The sequence below is a fragment of the Olea europaea genome, unplaced genomic scaffold, assembly GCF_002742605.1.
Source record: "Olea europaea var. sylvestris unplaced genomic scaffold, O_europaea_v1 scaffold789, whole genome shotgun sequence".
NCBI classification, from domain to species: Eukaryota; Viridiplantae; Streptophyta; class Magnoliopsida; order Lamiales; family Oleaceae; genus Olea; species Olea europaea.
Window position 1 is genome coordinate 38272 of NW_019266317.1, and position 23585 is coordinate 61856.

At 33.1% G+C, this 23585-nt stretch overlaps 1 long non-coding RNA gene across 1 annotated transcript; it reads right to left on the reverse strand.

The window, feature by feature from the left end:
• Nucleotides 1-12123: 12123 nt before the first annotated feature.
• Nucleotides 12124-13835, reverse strand: LOC111391405. Its single transcript, XR_002702108.1, has 3 exons — nt 13697-13835; nt 13368-13467; nt 12124-12642 (listed from the first exon to the last, which is right to left on the reverse strand). It is a non-coding gene; the product is annotated as an uncharacterized LOC111391405 (long non-coding RNA).
• Nucleotides 13836-23585: the final 9750 nt, after the last annotated feature.

A 23585-nucleotide genomic window follows, 5' to 3' on the forward strand; every position in this document is an offset into this window, starting at 1 on the left:
GATAAATTTGCACATTTTGGACATTTTTTTTAAAAAATTATATTTTTTTACGAGCTCGTGGGCTCAACGAGCTGAGCAGGGTTGACTCGTGGGATTGAGCCCTTGCTCGGCTCGGGCTCGAGCTCGTCATTTGACGAGCTCGAGCCGCCCACGAGCCGAGTTTTGACGAGCCGACGAGTCGCTCGAACCGTTTGACATCCCTAATTTTATATGTCAATAATATATTGCTTGCTAGCAACAATATAGGCCTATTGCACAAAACAAGAGATCTCTAGCAAAAAAACTTAAGAGGAAAGATTTTGGTGACGCCTCTTTCGTAGGAATTTAGATACACCGAGATCGTTCTCGGGGTATCCTTAAATTATCACAAAAGAGTGTTGTCGGAAATTCGACTAACGCAATCAAAAGAAGAAATAAAATAAGCAGAAAAATAGACAGTAAATGAAGCGAGATATGCCAATAAAGTAAGCAAATCTCCTTAAGACAGATTTCGCCCCCCCCCAATGAAGTGCAAACGGGATTATGGACGTCTGTCTCCCAAGATACAACGCTCCTTCCAAAGTCGATACTGCACAATACCAACCTTGTCGGTCGAACCAATGAATGATCGTACTTGAACGGAATAACGATGGAAGTATAAGAGATTTTTTACGAGCAAAATATGGAGATAGAAGAATTTAGAAATCAATTGAATTCGTAATTGATTTGGTGTGTCAAAAAACGAATCTGGGGGTCCCTATTTATAGAGATTGAAGTGTCTCATGGAACAGGTGTGTGACATTTCAGGAACTGGTGCACCACTTGGTCTGATTCGTCTTAGCCATTGGATCGCACTATTTTTATGATCTGACGGCCCAGATTGAACCATGAAGTGAAGTGTCCATTCATCATGCCTATTCACCAATTTCTGAATAGTCACAGCTATACGGATGCCACGCGTACATCTAACCGCCATGCAGGAAGAAGGGACGTGACCTACCACTCGTGCGCCACCTAGAATGCCAACCCACCAAGCCTTGCTGCCACGTCATCGAACCACGAGTCCATTTTCGAAAACTATAAGGCTCCCCGGCTCCTCGCGACGATGCGTACGTGCGAAGTGCCAAGTGCGCCTCTAAAGCGCCCAATGCGTACTTTGCGACGTGCGCGTGCCGGAACCGGGATCGGGAACGGTGCTAGTGGTGCGAAGCACCACTCTAGTGGTGACTAGCCTTGGCTAGCTAAAGTTAGCCAAGTGGTAGGTAACATATTAAATTATATATTATTTACACAACCCACTATATAAACAAGACTATTTTCTTGTAAACTTTCGATGTGGAACTCCTTTCCATATAAAAATCACTTAAAATGGGCTTATCAACATATGGGCCTATATTGGAGACTTTTCCAATTCACTCAAATTAATTGCAATGGCCCATATCATTAAATATTACATTTAATATTTTAAACCCAAATCAAACCCAAATCAAATTCAATTAATTCCAACAAAGAGTTATATCAAAAATGTATTTAAAATATATGGTATGTAAGATTGTAAACTAGGTGACATCCCTGTGGCTAAAGGAGACAAGTTCAATTTAAGCCAATGCCCTAAAAATTACTTGGAAATTAAATGAATCCAGAAGATTTCTTAATCTTCAGCTATAGGGAGTTTGATGTATGCTCAAGTTTGTAAGCGTCCGGATATAGCGTACATTGTTGGGATGTTATAGAGATATTTAAGTAATATGGGAATGGATCATTGAAAAGTAGCCAAAAGGTCATGCAGTATTTACAGAGAACAAAAGAATGTATGCTCACACACAGGAGTTCGAATCAGTTGTAGATCATCGGTTATTCTAATTTCAATTTTGCGCGATGCCAAGACAGTGGGAGATCCACTCCAGGCTATATTTATCTGCTTGCTGGAGGTGCTATTTCCTGAAAAAACAGACACTCATAGCTACTTTCACCATATCAGTGGAGTTTATAGCGTGTTATGAGACATCAAACCATGGAATATGGCCACACAATTTTGTCATTGGACTGCGCATCATGGATAGTATAGAAAGATGGCTCAAGTTATTTTGTGTCAATAAATCAGCAGTGTTGTATTCCAATAACAATAGGAACTCGACGAAATCGAAACATATAAAGATCAAATTCCTAGCTGTTAAAGAAAAAGTTCAGAGTGAACAAGTGTTAATAGAGCATATCGAGACAAACTTCGTGGTTGCGGATCCGCCTACTAAGGGATTGATACCTAAGGTCCTTCATGAGCACACTGCTCATATGGTGTAATATCTATTCAGGATGTCTAGTTTCAATAGAAGTTTGTATTTTGCTATTCATATTGGATACATGTACTGTTATTTTGGATATAATTTATGGTTAAAAATATTTTCAGTTATAAAGTTTTTCTTTGGTTTATTACCACTAAACTTGTTTGAAAATGATCTCACTAAAGTATTAAGGTGGACCAATTGGAAAGTTAAGATCACATCATATGTAATTTCAATGATACACATCAATATTTGATCCATGTCATTCAGTTTTATCAATATACGTGACCATTGATGTGCTAAGTTATGATGAAAGTAGCGAAAATCGTATTGATCCTATGTTAATTGATTGATGGACCAAATTGTTTGAGGATGTATTTAGTAATGATAACAAAATTCTAAGTACTCATAAGATTATATTTAATGTATAATTATAAAGTGACACACATTGTCCAAGTGGAAGATTCTCAGGAATTTTAATCAATCACGTGGACTTATATGTGTGAATTATTGTGTATTAAACTAAATGTTATTAAATTTCGTTAAGCCCAATTTAAATTAATCTAATACGGTTTCGGTATTTTGAGTTTTAATGCATCTAATTTAAAGTATGGACTTTTATATGTAGAGATCGGGTCATTGTTCCCAATTTCATAGTGGGCCTAATAAGGTTAACAAGCAATCAGTATATAAACACGGTTATGGTCCCCAAATCACAATGATTGTTCATTTTATTTTGCCTTCCATCACAAGAGAGAAAAAAAGGAATTAGTTGTTGATTTGGAAGGCATAATCACAGGATTCAATCATTGCGATTAACAATGTTTGATTAAAATACACTTCCTCTTTAGTTTATGTGTTCTTGATGATCCAACAAGATAAATATGACCATTTTACGGTAACAATTTTTCCTACATTGAAAATGTAATGAACTTGAAACGGCCATGTGTTGTTAAAAATTTAATATAGTTCCATTTCATTGGGTCTTGATTAGGATTGATTTTAGAGCCCAACTTCTAATTGTTTTATAGTCAAAATTATTATTTTTATTTAATAAACATAAAAAAAAAACTTATTATAGAAGAATTTGTGCCAATCCGACAACAGATTTCGAGTAGTAATAGTTTTTCAAATACTGCTTTTAGCATTTTCCTATCATGGATGATTAAAATTATACCTATTCTAAACTTTATTAGTTAAACATATTACTTTTTAGTCATAAGTTTATCGATATTTCAACAATAATGTATACTTCTATCATTTAAATTTATTTGAATATTTTTTATACTAACGAATTATGCTTTTTTTTTTTTGTAATTTTTTAAACTTTGAGATTTATTTAATTTTTTTTCTTCATTTTATAATAACTGTGCTTTGACATATAATTATATATTGTTATAAAAGTTAAAATAAATTTTGAAATACTACAAATGATAACAATATTAAAATGACAATATTATAACCTATGTCCTTTATTGTATTTAACAAATATGTAATTGATTATTCTCGCATATTATAAAATTTGTCAATGTCATAAATGGTTAAACCCCCAATTTTATTCTTGTACTATGTGGCTAGATTATAATGAAATTTTCTATTTGAAGCAACAAAAAAATTAAACAAAACGTAAGTCTGAAACTGTTTCATCTATTTTGCTTGATATTTGTATATATATGTTAAATAAAATTATGTATAAAATTATATCTTTAACTAAAATCATGTGCATGTAAATATAATAAAATCGTAACTTACTAGTGCAAAATATTGAATAGAGTTACGACTTATCGAAATAATGATATGTGCATAATAATGATTAAATCACCACTTACTAAAACATAAAATTAGAAGGATATAAAATGAAACAATGCATGTGATTGCAAATTTCCTTAGATAGATTTCTCCTCCTGCATTACTACTAACAAAATTAAATGGATGTCTCCCAATGTACAATTTTTACTACAAAATTAGTATGGCACAAAAATAAATTTGACTTACTAGCCAAAGCTTGAATGTACTCTTCAGGACTAGATGATATCGAATATTAAAATATTGAATACAAAACTTGAAAATAATTTGAAATTATTTTGAGAAGGAATCTATTAAAAATTAATTTTCATAAAAATTGATTTGGAGTAAAGAAAATAAAACTAGGAGAATCCAATTTATAGATTTCAATATATCTTTTTCAAAATGATAGCATTTTTTTGTACAAAATTCATTTGGACTATCACGTGGTAGCCAACAACAAGTCATTTCAGTCCTTCACTTCACTCACCGGTCTACATGGTCTCATTGAGGCCATCAAATAGGTGAAGTCGAAGTGATGCATCACCTAATTGAAGTGTCAACCCGAGGTCAAACCTACATGGTCGAGGTAAGGTGCCACGATTTGTTATAGCCTATTATCGAAGCGACAGGTTTTTGAATGCACAAATGCATCTTTTTTCCTTTGCCTCTTTCAAGAGATCTTATGTACAAGATCTTCTGTAATTGATTAACGTGACCTCTCGGTAACGGACGCCTCTCAATCATCTTGTCAATCTACATTCAGATGTCAAACCTAGACTATAGATAGTTGTCCAATTTAAAAAATGGTTAAATGTCCTTTGAACTTAGAATTGCAAGGTGATACATAAGAGATGATGCGTTGACTGTTATCATGAGGTCACTTATCTTTCATCCAATAATAATCACTTCAAACTCTCTCACTATAAAAGTTCACACTTAATGTTATGTGAACGTAATGCAACTTTACACTTTTAGTAGTAATATTGTTCGTCATTATTGTTTTCTCTCCACAACCCGTTGCCCGTACACATATTTGTGGCTCATTTCTCCCGTTGATCCACAAAAAAATATATAAGTTGAGTGACTTGATCATTGATACTCATAGCAGCCTCCTTACCATTGGAGGACATGTGCTTCTAACAATTTATACAACTGTGTCGGAGTCATGTGTGTGGACATGAATAGTGCTAGAATCTATTAACAACGTCATCGATCAGAAATCAAGGTCAACAACAGTATAATGCTAAGGAAAACTAAGGTTGCAATTCTTTTGAGTGTGGATAAACTACAACTAACATAGCTCTTGTGTGACTTCAACGTGTGACTCAATTGCTTCCAAGAAGCCGCAGTATGTTACCTATTAGTGGAAAAAGAGATTTATTTGTATCTCATAAAATTAGAGAATAACAATTAACCGTTGATTTATGATCACTTATTCGAGAATCAAATATCTCGTTTGTTGACTTTACCGTTAAGAAAATTGATAAAAAAAAAAAAATGTCTATCAACGATGATTTTTTTTTCTTTTCCCCAAAATATCCTAACCTACATTATCTCTCGCCACCTTAAACGTGATACATACAAAATTTCCCTGTTTACTAATTTTAATGTAAAAAAACTAGGAAATTGACACAAGTACCACTAAATTGGGCAAGTTATCGATCGTGGCACTTTATTAAGTTGACTAAATTGATATTTGTGTGTACAAATTTTGCACATAATTTTGCCTTCATGTCTTCCAGTGACACAGTGCTATATAATCATAAGCAAGAGCATAATCAAAGCCAGCAATAACACACTTAAAAACACTAAATAACAAATAGACCACGAAAAAATAACTAGCATATAATCTGAATCTAACCCTTGTGGAGGCTAGTCACCTAATGTTCAAAGGTTGAGTTTTTTTCTATCTCGACTTAGTGGTACTTGAATAAACTAGAACTTCTTCCTCTGAACGAAGTATTGCTTGTCAACATTCTCAACTCTGGTCCCAAAGCATTTGGTTCAGAAGAATATGTTACTTCCCAGAGCAGAGTGAATCTCTGAGTTCCTCACTCAATTGTGATCCATTAGCATTCCTCATTGGACCATTAAAAGAGATGTCTCTACTAGGGCCATGTAAAACTCTCAAATCGAATTGGATCGAAATGAATTGAGCATTTCGGTTAAATTTTGTTTAAGTTAAATACACGAACGGGTATCAGAATCGTGAACTAATGAGTTTGGCTCGTTCTCGATCAGGGGTGAATCCAGGGTCTTAGTTCAATTAGGGCGGACCGCGAACGTTGAACGTTAACTGTCAACAGTCAACATCCGTGATAGGCGAATCGTTTATTAATATTCAATTAAATAGTATTCAAAAAATCGTACGGACTAGAACCAGATGCAACACTAGAACTGGAACTATGTACAAACTTTCATTTCAAATGAGAAAATAGTTCCATAATCTACAAAATTGCCTTAATTTATTTTTCAATTAAACAGGCAATATATATTAACAAAATGTCAATATTCAGTTTATAATTAAAGTTAATTAACAAGTATTATTAATTTATTATATTAACAAAGTTCAAATTATTTATAATCTTCCAAATCTAATGAACTAGCAATAACTTAACACGAACTAGAACTAGAAGGTAGGGATTTCATCTTGAATTATTTATCATAAATCATAGTCATAACTCATAAAACATAAATCATAACTAGTAAAACACAAGTCATAGATTCAGAGCACAAAAATAAAATATAAATAAAAAAAAATGAATTAAAAGGACAAAAAACAAAAACAAAACAAACAAACAAACAAAAAAGTGAAAGAGAAAAGAGGGCTCACAAGTCACATGCGTGAGCGGCACTCAGGCAAACTCTGTGTGAGGCAAGAGCAGCCCATTCTTATTTCCTAAAAAAGATATTATTATACAAAAAAGTAAGTTTACAGGTTTGCATAATTTGCATTAATCCAAGGCAGACACATGGAAATCGAAAAAAATGAGCCATTAGAACTTAGAAGTTTCTCACTAGCACATAGGTATCATATTTCTAATGCCCCCAATTGAGGTTTTGACCACCGAAATAACTAATAACATCTGCGGCCAACATTAGGGAGAAGGAGAGCAGTTACAGAAAGGTTTGCTACGATTATTGCCTCTGATTTGGAGGTGTGGTTGCAGTTATGTGTATATATCCATCAATCATCATCCATGGATTGGGTCTAATTTTTTTTCAAACAAAGAGGCCCAACTCCTCTGCCCAAAGAAAAAGGCCTAAACTAAAAAAAAAAAGGACCCAAATTCAAAATTTCATCTTCCTCCTCCGGTCCTCCCTTCTTCAGTTCAATTGCGGCTCTGCAACTTCCAATCTTCCACCCGGCTGCTAGTGAAGACTCCGACGGATCTAGTTAGGGAGGCCACCTAAGCTCGTCACTACCTGGATCCGCCAATGTTTTCGATTCTAGACGAAGAATCGAATAATTGAATCTTCCTATATTCTTTTATATTAAGCCCCTATTTGGTACTAAATAAAATATAGATTTTAATCTAATTTAAAGCCAACCATTCATTTCAACAACATATTTCATGGGCCCCATAACCTTTCAACCATACATTGTATCAACTTCTATCGAAATATACTAAAAATCCGATTTTAATGCTACCAAATAGGGGCTAAATAAGTTAAACTATTTTATTTATTTATTTATTTTTGTAAATAAATTTGCCAATTAATTAATCGAGCTTAGAGTATCATTTTCGTGTTTTCAGCCCAAGCCCAGCTTTGTAATTCAAATTTCAAAGAATCAAAATTGAGTTTCTTAAGTCTTTCTAAATTATCTTGCTATTCTCAAATAATTGAAGTTGAGCGGTTGCACCTCTTTTTATCTTATGATTTTTGAACCCCATTTATTGAATTTTCTCCACTTTGATCAAGGTAAGCTAATCGTCTCATTTCTTTCTAATAATTTCTTACGCTTCAATTTATAAATACTATAATTTATAATTAGTATTCAAGATATTTATTGTGAGCTCGCATTTGTGTGTTTTCCTTTATTTTAGTAGTTACCTTCTTTTCTAATAATTTCTCACGCTTCGTTATATAAACATTATTATTTATAACTAGTGTTCGAGATATTTATTGTTATTTGTATATTTTTAAGTTGGACTACGTTATTTTGTAAGAGTTAATATAGTGCTGCTGTAAGAATTCATATTGAACATATCATTAATTGGATTAATGTAATATTATTGTAAATGTAATAAAAAAAATTGATTATGGTACGGAACCAAATCGAATTCGAATGGAACCGAACCAGTATGATTCCACTTGTTAAATACTTGAAAATTCTGATTCGATTAAGTGACACAAAGATGTATTTATTTCAATTAAGAATTTCATGGAAGAATTTTCTGGATATGAATGCACAAAATTAACAGCAGACAAATTATATAAAAACATAGTACACCCAATCTCAACAAAGCAAAAGGTGAAAACTTCTGCATCTTTTGGTACTTGGTTTAGTTAAGCTCATGAAACTTGAATGTTCAAGGATATTATTTTAGACCAGTCCCCGAGAGGAGGATTGTGGTTGATTAATGGCTAACCAGTGTAAGCTTTGTCAAATCTCATGATATGAATCCTAATACGCTAGGGATGTCAATCAACGAGTTAACATAAAGACGTTTACCTAACTGGCCCAAATTTTTTTAATTAAAAAGACTTAAATCAAATGTAAACACCAACCCAAGTATGGTAAACATAGTCTCTATATCCATGTATGGAAACCAATCTTTCATGGGTAGAAACATGACGTTTGTGTTTTACACTCCGGAACAAACAAGTGATACACATCAGTTCTTTTAATTTAAAAAAAAAATGAATAGGGAAACAGTTCATTTTAGTAAAATTGTTAGGAGTGGTTCCCAACAAAAGAATTCTTTATTAAGGCTTGGCATCAAAATTAAGTTCAATATTACATGTCTGATCATATACTTAGAAAAGCGGTAAGTTACTAGTTTGTTAGCTAAAGTAGGAGGATTATGGGAATATAGTAATGAATTGTATAGCTTCTCAGTATAAATAATATAGGGGAGGCGCCCCGGGGCATAGCCCAGTGGTACAAAGGACAGGAGTGAGGTAATCTTAGCCTTGCTAGCAGCCGCAGTATGAGGGTTCGATTCCTAAGATATGAAATTGGACTCTTTATGGGCATCAGTGTACAGGCAAGTTCTTGTTTCCTGACTTATTGGGGTACATCTCGCGATTTACCTCCTTCACGATGCTCCAAGGGTCAGACGGTAGGGGACCCTCAAGGTTGGAGTTCAACCTTTTAATATGGGGGAGGGTAGTTTCCTTTCACTCAGCCAGAAATCATGGGTGAAAAATTGGGAGATAACTGAGAACTTAACTTGCAAGAGGCTTAGCTCTGTTCCCATTTTAACCCTTAATTTCTGCTTGAGAGAACTGAAGCTACACACACCCTGCCCCGCTCCATTTATAATGAGAAGCCTATACAATTCATTCTAGTAAATTCTCATAGTACCCTTCCCCTACTATAGCTAACCAACTAGTAACCTATCAAAAATCAGCCAGATAACTTTCTTTTAAATATGGCCAAATAACGGGGGAAAAACGAGTTAAAACTTAAAAAGGGATGGCATGATCAGCAACTAAATGAAGCAACAGATGAGGAATCCAAGGCCTTCAGCCTCCTTAACCAACTTGTACGGTGGGGAGGTAGCGATATCGACTCTCAGCTTTTTCGTTTCAGCAATGACAGATTCCGTGGTTTCAGCCATAACTAACTGTAGAAGCTCTAGAATTCTGAATTCTGAATGTTAATTTAAGGGGACTTAGCTACCAAATATATAGAACACTAATTGATCCCATTACTACGCATGGGCCTCCAAGCCATGCTTGCGCAAGTCTCCGAGTTTTACTACCCCAGACTAAAAGGTCTCTACAATGCATAGGCATGGCTAATAGCCATGCATACACATGGCTCTAATCTGGGTCCAACAGGCTAGTTTCCCTTTTTTATTCCGACCCTTTATAGTATCAATTCCTAGCCATTATTTAACCTAATTGAGGTCGCCTATGCATCGTATTTTAACACCTACAAGAAGATTAGTAAGAGGATTGAAGGCAAATGACACAAGGACTTGTAAATTCAAGGCTCAAATTCAAGATAGAAGTTCAAGAAATTGATTTATTAAGTTTCTTCCTCTATTCTTTATTTTGAGTGATATCTTTTTGTGTAAAATATATAAAAGTATGCTAGAGTAAATTCTCTATTGTATTGGATAAAAATCTGACCATTGTTTATTTATTTCTAATTCAAAGACTAGTTTAGTTTTCCTTGTGTTTTTTGATTGATCTTGCATGTATATGCTATTATATGATTGATTGATTACCTTTTAAATAATTAGTTCAATACACTCATTCCATAAATTCCATACAAACCATGCATTTTACATAACTCATAGAATAAATTAGGATAATTAAAAAATAACATTTTTTTGTAACATACTTGAATTTGATACAAAACTAATACAATTCAATTTAAAGTTTATTACTCGTAAGATGATACTATTAACTCACTAATTTATTACTTGTTAATGATCTCGCACTCTGACAAAATTTATTCGAACAGTTGATAATAAAAAACTTGAAGCTAAAGGTTCACGTATTTTGAAAGTAAAGACATTTGATGGAGCAATGTGGTTATTGACACGTTTTATGTATGTTCCAAGGTGGGTGTGAAATTTGATACTGTTGGGGGCACGGGACATGTTGGATTATGAGCATTGTGGATGTGCTGGTATGATAAACAAGGAGAAAAATTACGTGGCACCGATGAGATGCAAAATGGTTGTAATTAATAGCTAATAGGGAAGACAATTTTAGGCAAAGCTTTCGCGTTTAAGTCGCACCGATTAGAGTCTTTTATTATTATCAATGATTTGGAAGTGTCAAAACTGGTCCTATGACTAATGACGAGAAGAATGAAGATCAAAGTTTGGAGATATGAAATCATAGTCACCTTTTATTGGACTTTGAATTCGATTCATGTCTGCAAGAATTAATTGAGCAACTATACCACTTACAAGTAAAGAGGCACGAAGATGGTATGAAGATGGGTTATGATTTGAAGGAACTTGATAAAGCTGGAAATTATTGAAATTGAATCAACTAATTTGTTAAGGACCATCTTGGCAATTTTAAATATATCCCTTATTTTGAGCACATTTCTTTGGAAAAGTGTTTTGACATTATTTCGATCATACATTCTTCAATAAAATAATAATATATGCAAATCCATAAGTTATTTTAATAACACATTTTTCAGCAATGCACTATTCAAAAATGCATTTTTTCCTCACCAAAATGGAGCTCAAACATGGGCAAAAAGCCATATTACGACAGCGTAATTATTTCATTTATTTAACCCTTATATATGAACAGATCATAGGGCACCCATGGGCGTGGATGAATTAAGAGCTACTTCAATCGAATTTGATGTAATAGATGAATAGCCAAGGTGTGCGCATGAGAAAGAGAGAGAAGCTAAAAAAATAAGAGTCTGTGTATACACGAACGTTCTAGGTTGTAGAAGTTTTGAAATAAATAAAGACATTAAAATATTGTAAAAAATTTTAACTAATAAAGTCTTCTTTTCCTATAATTGTAGAAGGTTTATTGAACTACATTAAATTTATATATTTCTACGTATTTTACATTTGGTGAATTTTTTTCCCAACAACTAGTTTTTATATAAATGAAAACATTTTTCTTTTCACTCTACTAACTTATTCCTAGCTATAATCATTCTCCATCAAGAAATCACATCTCAGCTTCACCACATAACGAATGATTATAACTCAAGAATCACAAACCGTCATGATTAACATTAAATTCCGTTTTGGTGAAAATTAAAATCAAGTTTTTAGAAAATTTTAATTAAAGTTGAAATATGTAATTGAAAAATTGTGAGTTTTATAAAATATATGGTTAAAATTAATTACTAATTTTGACTAAAATTAAAATCTAAAATTTTCCTACCAAACGGGCTAAAAACTGAGAATTAGACCACAAGGCATCGTCCACGTAGAGGTAGAACCGAATGTATACATCCTGAAAACAAGAATCTGTAGAACCCACAATTCTCAAGAAATACATACACGAAAAACCTAATGAAATCTTTAAAAAAGAGAAGATCCAAATCCTGAAAATGCTTACAATAGCCAAACTGACTTGCCTTCATTTAAGTATGCAATGGAAATATTTATAAATCTTCCGTCGCATCACTTAGAAAGATACGATCCCACTAGTCTAAATGTGAGGGAGAGCTTGGAACCTCACACAATGACTTCCAGGAACACACATATTTGTCACGTTTCCTTCACAAGAAACATGTCCAGAGTTTATTAGTAGAATGTGGCACTACCAAAGGATCGGGGGATGGGGCTTCGATGGCAATCTCCAGGCATGTCTCAGATCAGAAGAGTTCAAATCAGGAAGTTTGAGAGCCATTATAAGACATACAATCTCTGTACCCCTCAACATATTTGCCAATCTTAGCTGAATCTGGCTTGTCATCAATCTACAATACAAATGACAATCTCATTGCTATAACATTTGCAGATCCTCTAAAAGTGTTTGGTTATTCCTTTTGCAAATTAGATTTAAATAATAATAATGATGATAATGATAATGATGCAACTAAAACCCAATTCTATATTGCTAGCAGTGTGACGAGCGTGTTTGGCAAAGCTTGACATAAGTAAAAATTACATTTAAGTAAATATTTGTTATTCAACGTGTTAGGATAAGTTACTTTTCGTCCATTATAGTGCTTGTTATATGAAGTTCATAATGGAGCAAGTGTGACCAAATCTAAACATCAAAACCACAAAAAATAAAAATCTAATTATGCATTGAGAAAAAAGATCCATTCAAGTCAAGTTTAGGTTTTTAGCTTGAATCACAAAGGGTTGAGAGTACTAAGTTTCACCAAGAAAGCATTTATAATTACATAAAACCATATAGAAATTGTATTAAAGAATAAAAAATAAAAATAAAAAAATTGCTAAACCACAAGCATTATATCAAGTGCAGTACTGGTTTCAAGCTTTGACAATACTCATTTATGAAAATTGTGCACGTACCAAAATTTTCGAAGAAAATATAAATTTGTCTGCAACCCACAGTCAATAAATTTCCACAATCACGCCAAAATTACACAATTTTAAGCACATATTTACAAAAAGTTAGCAGGCAAACAAAAATTGATTCAATATAAACACACAGACTGCAATAAGCACATACAAGAAGAAAGAAAAAGGGGATCCTGGTTGGTCATCCCAGCAAAGGCTGTTCAATTTCTTCATTTTCCACTCATCTTGCCACGAATAGCCCAAATATTTCACTGCAAAATTCCATATTTAATATTATTTATACAAACATGCATATATTCCATGTAGTAATCATTAATCATTTTAACTTGAGAACTACTCCAAAATAATAAGATGAAATGATGAGTTCAATGCGGTACAGAAACTAAAAGAAAAAGGAACAAACTAGTTATGAAAACTGCTTTGATTTGGACAATGGTGGATTCCATGGAGCCTTTTCTTGGCTCTTGACAAGAATAATACCTTTAATTTTCAGCTCACCACTTCAATTTTTCTCTTTGTTATGGTGCCCATATAAATAAAAATTTTGCTAAGTGTATGGGAAAATGGTTTATAGAATTTTTATAGTTGTCTGGTTGTTGCTAGGGAGACAACTGTAAAGATTCTGTCAACCAATCCCCATATCTGTAGTAACTAGCAAGGTTCAATAAATAATGATATTACTCAAAACATAAAGAAAAAAATAAAATTTAATATTTAATTTTGACTTTAACTTTTTAATAATCTAATTAGCTCTCCCAAACAAGCACTTTAACTCAAAGTTAAGGGACGGAAAAAAATTGGGGACAAATTGCTACAAGAGTGTCTTAAGTCATGGACAATAATGGAATCGTACTTTTTTCTTATGGGATTTAAATTAAGTTATAATTTTATTTTTGAAAAGGCTATAGTTCGATCCAAACAACACTTAGAGGGGGGATGAATAGGTGTTTATGCGAAATTTAACAATTTAACAGAAAGCAGTAAAAACGTAACAAAATGTTGACGGAGAAAACCCAATTGGATAAAAACTCCGAGCACAACTCAGTAGAGATCCACTATAGAAGATATTGACTTACAGTACGCCAGACATAATTGAATCTAACAATATTCTGATCTCCTTACTGTGTCAACCAAAGCTCTCCTGGATTTTTCAGATCTGTGCCAAAATTCCAGCCTTGAATTTTTTCTATCTCCCGTGAATCACCGAGCATTCCAGTTCTTCAAGCAGTTTCCTTTTCGGATCTTCAAACAGATGATCTTCTGGAAGTTGATATGGAGATTTGAATGGTGTTTTGGTTTTGTGAAGGTTGATGTTTTTCTCTAATAGAGCATAAGATCAAAAGAAAGAATTTTTGACTCTAGATCCTTTGGTTGTAGAGAGAAAAAAATTATTTGTGTGTTTTCCAAAGGTTATAAATGAAAAACGAAATTTTTGTTTATATAGTAGATCGTTTTTGGTAGTATGGAGCGTTTAAAATTCGCGAGAAAGGAAAATTACCAAAAATCAGATAGCACTGTCGCTCGAACAAAGTGCTGGCGAAACTCTAGCGACCCCTCAGCGAAACTCTAGCGACAACAGTTATGTTATTTAGGATTGAACGAGGTCAGGGCGAAACTCTAGCGAGATTAACGCGCCGTTTGCATCTTCAAAGCATCCAACTTTACCCTAAACCTATGCTATAAACTTTGCAAAATTGCAACACAAGTCCCTGAACTTTTTGGACCTTTACAATTTAGTCCTTGACTTTACAAACTTGACAAATTGGTCCTTTGGTCACAGATTGCCAATTACAACATTTTCCTAACAATTTTTATTTTTATTTTTTTTTTCAAAAGATCGAACCTTAATTAATTTCCTTGTTTTTGAGGTCTTAGTTATCTTGTGTGTTAGGTCCTAAAGCAAATGCAGAGGGTTCATTCAAATTGTTGAAGGTAGATGGTATTAATCATACACCTCATGTTGAGAAAAAGTTAAAATTGTAAACAAAATTAGAAAATTCTATGGAGTCAATGGCCCGATTCCGCCATTGGTTACGGGAGGAGGGTCGTTATCAACCCAACATTAAAATTTCTTTGATACACTTGAAAATTATGGTGTTTTTAGATCCGTCATTGTTTAGGTTACTCTCTAACTTTATTAATCGATTTTAACTCAATCAATAGTTCAATACTAGAGTTATTATAGTATTTTTCTTGTGATGTTCATTATTATCTCTTGTTATAAAAATGAAAAAACCCACGTCACTAACACTGTCCATACTAACCATGCTACATTTACATTCTCATTTATACTTTCATTTACACTTTTTCATAAGGCAATATCTATGCTCTTGATTTTACACTCATTTTTTACACCACTGCATAAATTTCTACCACATAGGAAGAAATGTCATTCAAATGATATACATATAACGTTATTCCTGCCCATGTAGCAATAATCATGACAACTTGAGCTTGTCAGAAGAGTTCAAATATTTCCCTGGTGACTCAAAAGTTCATATCGCATCAGACTGTAGGAATCAGACACGTTAAAGTCGCGTGAATGATTTGTCTATAAGCGTGTTTCAGTATGGTTGGTTTAGGTTGAACACGTTACCTACTTGTCATTGACAGTGCGCCTTCAAATTCTTCATCCATAAGTTATTAATTTGATATGACAATTATACCCGTTTAGGGAGGAGAGACGATTTAGTTTGGGGCTAATTTAAGGATTTTACCAATTTATCTGTTGATGTGAGGTATTGATCTGATTGAAATGTGGGGCTTTTCAGACAAAAGCAGAGAAAAGTAGTTGCCTATTTTAGAATAATTTATGCAAAGTTAGAGGCAAGACTCTTACTAAATACTAGGTAGGTGTCTGTAAATCCTAATCAGATTGGACCCATTGAAGTTACCCTGCAAAGTATCCAAAGATCACTAGCTTGAATTTATTGACACTGAGCCAACATTTTCAAATATATGATTGAAAATGGGTTAAATCCATATAACTATCTAATTTTATATTTAATATCATCACGATTATTTACTTTGATCTTATTTCATCAAGATTATCAAAATTTATACTTAATGTCGTCATCGCAACCCATTTTATTTCATTTTACCATGACTACTTAATTTCATGTAACATTTCATCGTGACCATCCAATTTTCTTTTACCATTTTAACTAATTTTAAAAGGGTAAATTTGTAATTTTGAAAAACAAATTTTTTTATTTTTAAAAACAATTTTTTTGAATAAGTTTTTCTTTTATTTTATTTTTCTAAGTAATGCTCTTTTAAAATAATTTTTTATTTTATTTTAAATTTTTTAAAATAATTTTTTCTTTATTTTATTTTTAAGGAACTTTTTTTTTAAAGTTTAATTTTATTTTATTTTTCTAAGCAACATTTTTTTAAGTAAGTTTCTATTTTATTTTAAAAACTTTTTTTTTAAAATGAGTTTTCGTTTTTTTAAAGTAACATTTTTTAAATAAAATTTAATTTTATTTCATATTTTTAAATTTATTTTATATATAAAAATGCAAAGTTACCGTTTTACCCTTTTTAAAATTAATGAAAATGGTGAAAAGAAGGTGGACGGTCATGGTAAAACGTTATATGAAAATAGGTGGCCCTAGTAACATTAAGAGGGTGTTTGACGCCCATTTTTAAGGAAAAATGGATTTTGGAATAGTAAATTGATGGAGAATGTGTAGATAAAAACTTTTTTTATTTGTATAACATTATTTTAATGAAAAATGTGTAGTTAAAAATAAGAGAGAAAAAATGTATTTTGACAAAAATGGGAATCAAACGGGGCTTAAGTATAAAATTGGGTGGTCATGTTGAAATAAAATCAAATTGAATGGTTTTGATGACACAAAGTATAAAGTTGGGTTGTCATTGGTGGATTTAACCTGATTAAAAATTGATAGGTATTGCAAAAATGTTGTTAATATTAATTTTTAATTTTAATTTAATTAAAGTTAATTATTAACTTTAATTTAAAATTAAAATTTTATTCCCTATTGAACATGAGCTAAATGTATATATTAAAAAATTCAAAATAATTTGAAAATGTGCCAAAGCGGTCGCCTCTATTGCCACCTATGTAGCCCTAGGACTAAGAATATAATTGTATGGGCTGTATAAGCAGAATAATCTTAATTGTGTTGCCGATCTTTCATAATGAATTAAAACTAGCACAAAAGGATAGGTGCATGTTTGAGCCTCATTTTTTGCGAAGAATATATTTTAAAATAGTAGATTGATGAAAATGTGCAATTAAAAAATAAAGAAAAATTTTGAGTTTATGTGTAATATTATTTTATTGAAAAATATGTGATTTAAAATAAAAAGAAAAATGTAATTTGAAAATAATGTGGATAAAAAAAGATGACCAGAACAATATGTTAAAGGTTACTATTTAAAAAGAAAAAAAAGGAAAAAAAAGCATGTGAACTGAAAACTTAAACATAATTATAATTTATTTTTATATTAAAGTTTTACGTAAATAATATTATTTAGCCCCCTGTTTGGAGCAGATTATTTTTAGTTTAAAGAGTTTTTAATATTATTTTTTAAGAGAATGTGTAGTTAAAAACGTGGAAATGTTTTAAATTTATGTGTAGAATATTTCATTGTGTAAATGTGATGTTAAAAATGATTCTGTAAAACAAGAGTTTTAAAATAATTGGAATCAAACAGGAGCTTAATATTACTTCAAACTCTAATCACTCATTAATTTATTATTATTATTATTATTATTATTGTTGTTGTTGTTGTTGTTGTTGTCGTCGTCGTCGTCGTAATATGTGAGTTCAGGAGTGCAATTAAAGCTAGCAACAAAATGATGGTGAAATGAAAACTAATAGAGAACTGGAGGATTTCTGTCCTCTAGAATTGATTGTATAACTACTACAGAAGTTGAAATTTAATTATTTTTAGGTTTTAGAAGAAGTTACTTGTTTTCTTCTCGGAACTAATTTGTTAGTGAGATAATAGGCTAGGGACCAACTATGCAATTTTTGCTTTGCCTTATATAAACTCTTTGTTTTACACAAATCAACATATCAAGATCATCAACTCTTTAAGTCCAACCTCCATTTTATTCTATAAGTCTACATGGTGGTTGATCCTCATTGAAAATTTTCATCCAACTAACAATGACACAACTCTCACATTTCTTTTGGAATGATGCTATAGATAAATACTTAGCTTCTTTGATGTAAATATTATAAAATAAATTTTATAAAAAGTAATTTTCTTTTTGAAAATTGTGTGATAAAAAATAAGAAAAAGTTATTGATCAAAGTGCAAAATTATTTTATTAAGAAAATATGTTGTTGACAGTAAGTTTTGAAGAAAAAACTATGAAAAATCTTTACCAAACATGTACTTAGCTGTGTTAGGCTCATGTTCATAAATTGTTTATCAATTATCGAGTCACTTTTTATTCGTATATTTTGAGAGATTCACAAGTATTATTCACTTATCTATTAATAATTTTATCCACTAATATTACAATCCTCCATTTGCTATATGGCTTGGGGATTAGTAACAAGGGAAATCCAGGGTAATGTGGCATTAAAAAAATTTCAAATGACAAAACGAATAGAGAGAGAAGAAAAGGGTAAAAAAAAAAAAAAGCTTCTGTATAAAATATCCCCAAAATTTCAACAAAATCCACTCGCAACTGAAACGCTCGTCCGTTCACTTGAAGGCTACGGCCGGTCACCTTGCCATCTCTAACCACTCACCATCTCTGTTCACCGCCAGAACTCAATTTTTGAAAATCATTCCGATTTCATTTCCATATTTTCCACAAATTTCAAACCCCCCACAACGGTGGTATGTGAACGACATCATTTCCCGAAGTCATCATCGTGATTTAATTTCGACACTCGTCTATAAATTTATTCCCATTTCTTTGTTGTGCTCCGATTGAGAAGGGGCTGCCAACGATTCTCATTTTGTCCAGTAGCCCACAGTGATTATCCCACATGTGTGTTTGGGGTTAGTTTAATGATTTTATGGAAGGTTTTTTTTTTTTTTTGGAGTGTTGTTGTTGTTTCACAATTACTTCTAGTTTGAATATGTAGTATGTAGTGTTTGTTTGTTGATGGTCAGCGCTGTGTGTTGTAATTATACTATTGCTGCATTTTGTAGTTTCCTCTTTCTAGCTTTCGAATTTCCTTTATTTGTAGGTTAGAATGGTTGGAAAGAACTCTGGAATCTGTCATAGTTGTAGAGCTAAGACCCACTTCTTCAATGACTGCCCAAGGAAACCCCCATGCTCATCATGTAAGTGTGGACTTGAAAATTGTTTCGTGGTGGAGAAGGAGACTGTCAATAAAGGAAAATTATTCATTTTCTACAGTGACAAATTGTGGATTTTTGGAGTGGGTTGTCAAAGAAAAACCAAGCGGTGCATCTAGTAGGGCTACACTAAATTCGTCACCCCTATGACAAGTGAAACAGTAGATGAAATATCCCGTAGTCTTGAATCTCAAATTCAGCTAACTGGGCAAGATGAGCTGAAGATTTCGGTGGATGTTACAGTCCAAATGGACAAAGTGAGTGCAGTACAGAATGCCAAAGGAAAGCTGCTGAATTGATTAGTAGATAGTGTTGAAACTACCGTAGTTAATTCACAAACTATATCTATGTATGGAGCTTCAATTTTCACCCTTTTGTTGTAAAATCCATGGTTATATCGAATGCAGTGGCGAGTTGTCGATTTTTTGAACTTTTAAAATTGAACCTGTGATAGACTCTTGTGTTTGTATATTGCTTTCAAATGGCATTTCAAGTCTCAACTGGTGCAACTGTCATTGTGTTGGCCCATTTAGTTAGTCAAAATAGAATATTGCGTAAATAATTTATTGGTGAGCAGGGATAGAAATTTGACCAAGATTAAACTAGAGTAGTGAGCTCATATTGACGACAACTATCATTGCCTAACTAAGAGAACTATACAATATAAAGATTGACCTAAAATAGCTCAAAACAAACACAAAATACTTTATAAAGCACTAATTTGTTCAGCAAAAGGAATTGGTGAATTAGTGGAAGTGTGTTTAACACCTGAAAGAAAGAGGACAGCTATACAGCTTAGAAGTCATGAATAAACCTCACAAAACAAGAATTCATTGTTTAATCACAAAACTTTGTATTTCAAGCAAATTCAATAAGGTTGCTCTAGCAACTATATAGAGCATGAACACTATCAAGGTTTACTAGTGGTTCAACTTCAATTAAACATTAGTCGCAAGCAATAAGTGCAAACATCAGTACCCAAGGATATCTTTCAGCTTCACTTCAATTTGTTAGCTGGAATGCTTCATGCCTTTTCAATTCATAGCCGAAATTGATAAACATGTTGAAGCCTTTCAAGTGCTTTTGTTGGTGCCCAGAACTATCACAGTAACTGTAACTACCCGCATGAACACCCATCAACTGCTCCATGCTGAAACATAGAAAAAACAGAAGAGTTGAATCACAAAAGAAAAAGAGGAATCACAAAGCTTGTTTATGATTTCGTAAACATTTGAATAATTGCAAATACAAGGTCATGCAAACAAAAACCGATACTGATGTGTTGAACAAATAGAATGGCAAACTATAACAATCTGCCACATAATATAATTGAACTTTACTAGATGTACATCCAACTTCAAAAGCCAAAGCGACCTTGGTCGCGTAGGTTTGGATTCCAGTATGTCATTGGTAGACCTACATTAGACTTTGACATGAGATAGGATTTTAGAGGTGTTGAAATGATAGATTGAATTTGAAGTTCATGTAGCGACCCATGTGAATACCTTGCGAACTATATATAACATTTGCGGAGGCTAAAGGGATGACATTTGAACCTTGTGTAGGGATGGCATACTGTGAAAGTGGGAATGGTGACGATGTGGAATAAGCTTGCTGCTTAGCTGGCTCAACCCTGATTGTGCCCTCCTACATATTATTCTACCTCGATTTAGGTCTCTTTCCTTTTATCGATGTCAAATTGGCCTGTACATGTATGAAAAAATTCAGCTTATATATACTTCACAATGATTATAGATTAGAGGCAAACATTTTAACATATCTTCGATTTCTTCGAAGTTAGCTCCAATGGGCTTTTCCTCCGTAGTTTCTTCAACGCACCCTTCCTACGAGTACATGTGGGATCCAGTATGCTCCACCTCGATATATGTTGTAAATGAGTACAATGATTCGGTATTTGAGAAGCATGCGCCAAAATTTGATTTCTTTCACCACTCGAGTTTGCGCTAATAAGTAGACGAGAATAGTTTTGTTTCCAATCCATTGTCGAACGTAACCACCGTTCACCATCTGTAGCAAGGTCAGCCACCTGTGCAAAAGTTTGACATATCTCATCATATCTCAACTATCCAGTAGTGGTAACTAATCCATCTTAGTTCACAGCGACCCTCGTGTGTGCTTTGCTAATGTTTCTCTGCCATCTCCGCAGTATGTACCTCTTCAATAGACATGTCACATCATTATGGATCTATACTGCAATCGCATCCCTATATATTATTCTTCGAAACTCGAACAAGTGACTGCTGCAAATGATAGCACACGTCTCCCTTCGAAATGAGACAAAGAATATTTTTTTTCCTCGGACCGCACTCAAAATTAATAACTTTGCTGACCTCATATGTTGACCACAAGCATCTCTTAGTAGTGGATATGATATCATAATAAACTTTCCCCGTGAACTCCGCCTGAATCTCCCTGAATTTAGAAATTGTATACACTGTCTCAAATTACTTTTTCCATTTCAAACTGTGTTGCACAATGTACCATTTGAGAGAATGAATTGAAATCAGCCTTGAATTCCTTCTCGACCTTATTACTTAGCGTGTGTTCATATTGTTCGACAAATTGCTTCAAAGATGTCTTTGAATGTATATTCTCACTTCTTTGTGTTGTTGACATCCCAGCCTAAAAAATAGTTTTCAAAAAGTGCGGAACCCAACGATCTCTGTTGTCGTATAACTCAGACAACCAATCATTATCCTGTAAGCTTAACCTATTAACCATCGCTTTCCAATCGTCTTCAAATGCTTGAAAAAACTGCGAGTCATATACCAAATTGTGTTTGGCCACGAATATTGAACTCTTATCCGTGTGATAACCAAACTTTTCTAGCAGTTTTTTCATAATATGCCACAAACACCGTCTATGCTTCGTATTTGGAAAAACTATCCAAATGGCATTTTGCATGACCCTATCTTAATCTATAATTATTCCTTATGGAGCTCGACCCTATATACATTGAAGTCACGTCCTGAACAACCAGACAAAACTGTTTGTGTCTTCATTTGATAATATACCACAACCGAGAAGCTTTGATTTTCCATGGTGATTCACGCCGACAAAAAGGGCAAATAGCATATCATACTTATTGGTGAGATAAATGGTAGCAAATGTAACGACATCTCCAAACTCCTTATATGATTGGCTACATTGCTTATCTGCCCAAAATACATTTTTTTGGCCATAAATCGTAGTCCAAATCCATACTGAAATAAAAGCCCGAGCATTGTGCTTGCATCTTTGCAAAATAGGATTGTATTGCTACTGTGTCTCTTTGCCATGTCTTGATCGTTTCAATTGTTCTATATAATTCCGACAATCCTTCTTAATGCAAGTCATGTTCTCATAACCACCTGCTACTACAACGGCAAAGTTGTAACTTTTGTGCGACGGAATTCCTGCCAAATCTTTCATTTCAAGCTTCCTTTTGACTTGTGTACTTAATTCCCAATTGGATCGATATAACCTTAACTTTGACGAACTTATTTCTTGATTATGGTCAAGGTAAACCACGTTAATTCTCCATGTTCCATGGGTATTTGAAAATGCGGATATTCTGCCTTTACAACCCATCCAAATTGTTGGTTGTGGCTTCAAAGAATCGCTAGTGTCGCTGCTCCTCCAACCTTCACGGCTACAAGTGAAAGTCACATACCATAAAACTTCATCGTCCCCTTTTTTGAATTTCTTTCTTCATTGAAAAACCTACCGCATAAGCATACTTTTTGTAGAACTGAAATATCTCTTTCTCATCTTCGAATATCATACCAACCTTAGGTACAATCACATCATCTCCCTTTGATATTATTCCTTCCACCATGTTCGCGATTTTCGCAACATTTTCATTACATAATCATACATTTTTCTTTACGTTCTCATTATCAGATTCTACTAGAACATCACAGTGCTCGTCTTGCTCGTTGTCTATAATTTCTTCAGCTGTGATAAAAACATTGTTCACGTTTAGTATGCTTTTAATTCGTATCGAGTAATAAACTTTATATGTGAACAACTGAAGCCAGGCTGCAAATATATATATATATATATATATATA